The sequence below is a fragment of the Nyctereutes procyonoides genome, unplaced genomic scaffold, assembly GCF_905146905.1.
Source record: "Nyctereutes procyonoides isolate TBG_1078 unplaced genomic scaffold, NYPRO_anot_genome, whole genome shotgun sequence".
NCBI lineage: Eukaryota > Metazoa > Chordata > Mammalia > Carnivora > Canidae > Nyctereutes > Nyctereutes procyonoides.
In genome coordinates this window covers 23,352,574-23,360,199 of record NW_026575044.1, presented here as the reverse complement: position 1 = coordinate 23,360,199, position 7,626 = coordinate 23,352,574, and the positions used below count along the sequence as shown (strand labels likewise).

At 38.6% G+C, this 7,626-nt stretch overlaps 1 pseudogene; it reads right to left on the bottom strand.

Annotated features, from left to right (window-relative positions):
* Nucleotides 1-1,127: 1,127 nt before the first annotated feature.
* On the bottom strand, nucleotides 1,128-1,860 carry LOC129509048 (axonemal dynein light intermediate polypeptide 1-like; annotated as a pseudogene).
* Between the last annotated feature and the right edge of the window lie 5,766 nt (nucleotides 1,861-7,626).

Here is a 7,626-nt window from a genome sequence, read left to right as displayed (position 1 = left end):
TTTCTCTCTGGTGAACGCATAAATGCAGTCAAAACTAGAATTTAACATAATGCCTCAGAATCTGACCCCTCTTCCTTCAGTAATTATTAAAATGGATTCACAGTCTGTTCAATTATTTAGCCTATTCACTCATTTGCTCATCAGACAAAGACTATATTGTGTGGGAATCTATCCAGTGTAGGGTGCTACAAGGAAGACCTCCAAGGCTCAATATGGTTGGGGAGTTGAGGTATCAAGTGTAATCACAGTGCAAGTGAGAGCATGGTCTGTGTCACAGGTGTGGCCAACTGAAATAACACATGCATCCAGAAAAGATAGGGACCAATTCCAGATGATACTAGATGGAACAAGCACTGTGCTGATATTTTCTTTCCGAAGGAGAATCTGAACATAACATAAAATAATCAGACATTCCACAGAATACAATATTTGTGCAAAGTAAAAAATATTGTTAGTTTTACCAATAAATTATAGGGTGAGAGTTGTGTTCAACTATAGATAAGTTTCTTGATCTGTATAATTTTGCAAAATTACTTCTAGTTTTATCAGGGATTGTCAACTTGAAGCCCCACCCAGACATGTTGATAGTGATTATAATAATGATGGCAGAGCCAGCTATATAATCTCTGGCACTCAGTGTAACATGAAACTAGAGAGACCCCAGTTCAAAAATTCAAAAAGCAGAGGGGAAGGTACCCTTAAATATATTAAAATAGAAGACTTTTCCCTTTATTCTGTAGTCTCTTGTTCAACCTGTCATGGTGCATTTTATTTGCTATTTAATGTCATCCTAATTAGTGAAAAATTAAGTTTAAATTATTTGCATGAATTTTACTGTTAATTTTATATTATGCAATGCCAGTTTTAAGTGCAGATATAAAGGCAGATATATATATGTGTGGAATCACTAAAATTGCACAATTCATAATTTGAGCTCATACTCTTTATAAATTTTGTTCTTACCAAAACAGTGGGCCCTACAGAAAACTAACTTAATTATACACATTTCAATTTTTTTTTTCCTCAGGAAGTTAGGATTTTTTTTTTATTATAAGGGGCTTATCTTGGGGTAACAGTGATTGCAGTGCTTGCAGAACCATGTGGAAAATATTACCTCTTTGGTGCGGCTAAGGCTTTCCAGTTGGACATTCAGCTGCTATTTGTCCCTTGAGGAACTGAGTATCCTTCACCTGTCTCCACTCACTCTCCTACTTCTTGGTGCCCTCACACTTGGCCTTCTGTTTCTTCATTTGCCTCTCCAATCTTTTCTTTCCTATTTCTAATTCTTCAATTTTCCTCTCCATGTCTGACTTCCCTATTCAGCCTACAGCACTTTCCTGGAGCCAAATGCCACCCTACTGTCATATGAGGCCTCGTAGGTGGTGATTGTCATATGGTTCTCATCCTGAACTGACAGCAAAAACTGTCCCCTCTCCACACAGTTGATGGTGACCTCCTGGATCAGCTTGTCAAAACACCATGAGTAGAGCTCCCTACGCACAGGGAAGATGCTGGTCTCCCTGGCCTGCTGCTGCTGCTGCAGTTACAAATTCAGTTGCCCTAGGGGTGCACCAAAACCATCCTGGTGCCAAGGGTGCTGGATCCATGGCTGCATGTCATCCACCCCCTCCTTTATGGGCAAGATGGCATTCAAAATTTCTTCTGCCTGCTTCGTAGGATCTGGGACACAGGAAAGTTGAAGGGAGCTTGGTCTTTGGTGGCTGTGGGACTAGATCTGAGGGTCCAGGGTGCTAGGAGCTGACTTTCAATGGCCCTCCTTTGGGGCTCTGTTTCTCTGTGTTCTGGCTCACCAACACTGGATGTCTCATACTTGAGCAGAGAGTCCGCAAGAGGGATCATGATCGTGAAGCATTTGACTTTTTGATATGCATGCATTCCACCAATACTCTCTACTTTTAGCTTAATGATAAATCAGAAATAATTGAAAAGGAAAGAACTATGGGTTTCCCTATCGTTTTCTTTCCTTTTCAGGCAAGTTTTCAGTGTGAGTGGTTAGCTAATCTATAGGGAAGTAACTTGAGTTAAGAAAGGATATAATGAAAAAAAAAAAAAAAGAAAGGATATAATGGAGATCCTGGAATGTTCATGATTCTTGGACTGCAATTGTCTTCCTTCCCCATTCAAAGCAAGTTCTGGTTCAAATGGAAAGCACGGTCCCTTGGGGAAAGTGTGGCCTTACTTAGTCATAAACGTAACACATTTACCCTGTACTTTTGAGTCTTACTGAACTCAAATTTACCTCGAGTCCATCAGAATTCTGTGCTATAGTAACGTGTGAGTTTTATTTTTTTATTTTTTTTTATAAATTAATTTTTATTGGTGTTCAATTTACCAACATACAGAATAACACCCAGTGCTCATCCCGTCAAGTGTACCCCTCAGTGCCCGTCACCCATTCACCCCCACCCCCCGCCCTCCTCCCCCTCCACCACCCCTAGTTCATTTCCCAGAGTTAGAAGTCTTTATGTTCTGTCTCCCTTAACGTGTGAGTTTTAAATGCAAATGGTTGGAGAGTAATGTTGGTAAGAATGCATATTTCAGGTATCAACTCTGCTCACATGCACGCCCCATTGCCTCATTGAACTTCACTTATAAAATACAAGTTCAAAGATAAAATTATAAAGAGTTCAAGATGGTGACAAGAGCAATAAAACCAAATACAGAGCCCCTTTAAGACAGAGCTCTGACCAGCAAGTATCCTGGCTCAAGCCCATGAAGCTGGTCTTAATAATGGTTTTCACAAAATGTCTAACACTTATTGTACACCTCTATGTGATAAAGCTGCTTCATATACATTAAATCTTTAATTTTTACAACAGCTCTATTTGCCGTATGAGGAAATTGAGATTTTGATACACTAAGCAATGAGCTTCTAAGTCCTTCATACTCAAAGTATGGTTCTCTGGACTGTCATCAGCTGAAATCTGTTGGGAATGCAAAATCCTGAGCCCTCTTGCAGACCTGCTGGATCCGAATCTGATCCACTTTCTAGAGTGCCCCAGGTGATTTGTGTACACATTAAAGTTTGACAAGCACTGTCTGAGTCAGTCTGATGCTAAGCAAAAGGGGTCATAATATGTATCAAGTCCTATCTGGCTTCAGACCTTAAACATGAAACCAATACCCTACTGTCATATAATCCAAATTTCTGATGATGGGCCCCAGTCATGTGTATTAAAAGACAGATCTAAATTTCCAGTGGACCGTGATCTGCACCATTGGTAATAACCACTGGCCTGGAAAATTCTACCATGCCTTCCAGTTTTACAAACTATGGTAACTTTATAAATCATATTCTTATGGAACACAAAAATAATGTCAGGGAATACAGGGGAAGAGATATTATTTCTGAGGTTAATGTAAAAGACTCTAAGAGAAGATCAGTTTTGAGCTGGGTTATTTAGCTTGGACAAGAGAAGTTGGAAAAGATACTTGCAAAAGACCTTTTCAAAATATTCAGTGTTATGCTCCATGAGCACTGATCAGTTGGTTTCCTAACTCCATAGAGCTCTGTAAACCTCCAAGAGGGACAGACATCTCTCTTCACCCTAAATAAAATCAATCCATATATAGAGACAAGAATTGTGCTAGGGGAAGTTAATTCACCTCAATTCAATTATATATTATGCAAATAGATATCGGGCTGCATATATATATGAAGTACAGAACACTGTTTGGTGCCATAGAGAGTAATAGAGATGCAAGACACAACCATCATCAGCGAGCCTCTGCTCTAGCAGACGTTTAGTTATTTAGCAAATACTCTATAATGCATAAGAGCTTTAAAGATATTAACTCATTTAATCCTCATAATATTCTTATAAAGAATGTACTCTTTTCACCATCTACGTCTTGTAAATAAGGAAACTAAGGCACAAAGAGGTCAAGTACCTGACCCTAATTCACACACTAGTGGGAATGGATTTGAACGCAATCCTTCTGGTTCCAGAATCAATGTTCTTTTTTTTTTATATAAATTAATTTTTATTGGTGTTCAATTTACCAACATACAGAATAACACTCAGTGCTCATCCCGTCAAGTGTCCCCCTCCGTGCCCGTCACCCATTCACCCCCACCCCCCGCCCTCCTCCCCTCCACTACCCCTAGTTCATTTCCCAGAGTTAGAAGTCTTTATGTTCTGTGTCCCTTTCTGATATCTCCCACACATTTCTTCCCCCTTCCCTTATATTCCCCTTCACTATTATTCATATTCCCCAAATGAATGAGAACATACACTGTTTGTCCTTCTCCGATTGACTTACTTCACTCAGCATAATACCCTCCAGTTCCATCCACGTTGAAGCAAATGGTGGGTATTTGTCGTTTCTAATGGCTGAGTAATATTCCATTGTATACATAAACCACATCTTCTTTATCCATTTATCTTTCGATGGGCACCAAGGCTCCTTCCACAGTTTGGCTATTGTGGACATTGATGCTATAAACATCGGGGTGCAGGTGTCCCGGCGTTTCATTGCATCTGAATCTTTGGGGTAAATCCCTAAGAGTGCAATTGCTGGGTCGTAGGGCAGGTCTATTTTTAATTCTTTGAGGAACCTCCACACAGTTTTCCAGAGTGGCTGCACCAGTTCACATTCCCACCAACAGTGTAAGAGGGTTCCCTTTTCTCCGCATCCTCTCCAACATTTGTGGTTTCCTGCCTTGTTAATTTTCCCCATTCTCACTGGTGTGAGGTGGTATCTCATTGTGGTTTTGATTTGTATTTCCCTGATGGCAAGTGATGCGGAGCATTTTCTCATGTGCATGTTGGCCATGTCTATGTCTTCCTCTGTGAGATTTCTCTTCATGTCTTTTGCCCATTTCATGATTGGATTGTTTGTTTCTTTGGTCAGAATCAATGTTCTTAATTGCTACCCTAGGCTGCTTCTAGGACACACAAATTATTTTATTATGGAACAAAATTAAACTACAAGAGCAAGGTGGGGTGGGAGGAAGGATAGGTTTGATACAAAATTTTAACTATATTGACAGAAAATCTGCCATGACAAGAATCTGGGATGCAAGGGACTAAAGAGCGAACACGTTTTTTAAACAGGTATGAAACTGTAATTCAAAAATAAAACATTTTCTCTTGAAAAAAATACAAACTGTGGAGATGACACTATTTTCCGGGGGGAGGAGGGTGTTTAGTATCTATTTTTTATCATTTACCACCACATGGATGATTTTTTTTCTCCGATTTCAATTGATATGCCTTATTTTTAATTCTTGGTTCTTTACCAGAAGTTTTACTAAGTAGATCAAGTTAAGGGATATTTAGTTCTCTCAAAGTCATTTTAGAACTTGTTCTGTCTAAAATGGCTAAAATTAACAAGTCAGCATTTAACAATGCTAAAATTAACAGATGTTGGTGAGGATGCAGAGAAAGGAGAACACTCTTATACTGTTGGTGGGACTGCAAGCTGGTGCAGCCACTCTGGAATAAAGTGTGGAGGTTCCTCAAAAGGTTGAAAGCAGAGGTACCCTACGACCCAGGAATAGCACTACTGGGTATTTACCCCAAAGATACAAATGTAGTGATCTGTAGTGGCACCTGCACCCCAATGTTTATAGCAGCAATGTCCACAATAGCCGATCTATGGAAAGAACCCAGATGTCCAACGAAAGAACCCAGATGTCCAACAACAGATGAATGGATAAAGATGTGTTTTATATATATGTATATGTATATATATATATAATATATGTTATATATATATATAATGTGTGTATATACATATATGTGTGTTATATATACATACACACACATATAATGGAATATCATACAGCCATCAAAAGGAATGAAATTTTGCTATTTGCAATGACATGGGTAGAACTAGAGAGTTTATGTTAAGTGAAATAAGTCAATCAAAGAAAGACAATTATCATATGATCTCATCCATATGTGGAATTTAAGAAACAAAATAGAAGATCATAGAGGAAGGGAGGGAAAAACAAAACAAGACAAAGTCAAAGAGAAAAACAAACTATGAGACTCTTAGTCATAGGAAACAAACTGAAGGTTGTTGGAGGGGCAGGGGTGGGAGGATGGGATGACTGGGTGATGAACATTAAGGGAGGCACATGATACGTGATGTGATGAGCACTGGGTATGATATAAAACTGATGAATCACTGAAGTCTATCTCTGAAACTAATAATATACTATATGTTAATCATTTTAATTTAAATTTCAAAAAGAAGTTGTTCTGTCTAACCATGTGAATTACAAATACACAGCTTTAAATCAAAACAAAGAGTACATTTTATTGTCAGAGCCCCAGGCACTGGGCATGTGACTCTGACTTCACGTGCTGATTTTCAATGAAGGATCTAGATACTGTAAAGTAGCTATCAATGTGACTTGTTTCACCCTAAAAGTACATGTAAACCTCACTATTCTGCAGAAAAGTAAAATATAGACTAAGTGGATGATGGAATAAACTATGACACTATCTTGTTTTAGTTTGTCTTTTCAGGTAAGTAGTAGGGCCCTAGTTTACCATCTGTTGTGAGTTAAATAGTGTTCCAGAAAATTCATGTCACCCCCAGAATGTGATTTTATTTGGAAATAGGCTCTTTGCAGACGTAATTAGTTAAGGTAAGGTCATACTGGATTAAAGTGGGTCCTAAATCCCATATGATTAGGATTCTTATTAATGTGACAAGATGCATAGAGGAAACACCATGTTGTAATGTGTACTAATGCAACACTTGTGCCAATTTGCCACAGGCACATAGAGAAAACATCAGGTGAAAACAGAGGCAAAGATTGGAGTGATGCATCTATAAACCAAGGAATGCTGAAGATTGACAGCAACCCCAAGAAGTTGGGAGACAGGCATGGAAAAGATGCTCCATTTAAACCCCAAGAAGAAACAAACCATGCTGAAACCTTGATTTCAAATGTCTAGACTCCAAACATGTGAGAGAATAAATTTCTCTTGTTTTAATTAAGCCATCCACTTTGTGGTGTTTTGTCATGGCAATCCTAGGAAATTAAAAGTCTCTTAGTTAGGGGCAGCCTGGATGGCTCAGCGGTTTAGTGCCACCTTTAGCCCAGGGTCTGATCCTGGAGACCTGGGATCGAGTCCCACATCAGGCTCCCTGCATGGAGTCTGCTTCTCCCTCTGCCTATGTCTCTGCCTCTCTCTCTCTCTCTCTCTTTCTCTCTCTGTGTCTCTCATGAATAAAGAAATAAAATCTTAAAAAAAAAAATAGAAGAGTCTCTTAGTTACCATTGAGCATTGGTGATATTGCTGAATTCGTCTTTGCCTACAGTCCAAGCAAGGTATGTTTCATGAAGTCAGTGGTTGATTTTATACTACTCAGTCTATTTCATATGGACAAATGTATTATGCCTAGTTATAATAAAAATATGAGTAAATAAAACAAAAAATATTCTAAATAATGGGCTGATAAATTAATTGAAGTAAGGACTCCAATGTTGAGAAAATAAAAATGATTTCACTAAGACCATGACTTATTTTACAGCTGTGGTATGGAAGGGTACCATTTCATTGCATGGGTGGACAAATTATAGAGGATTTTATAAAATGCACATTAGAGAGTTTTATCATATATAAAATCTGAAAGTTTGTAAGT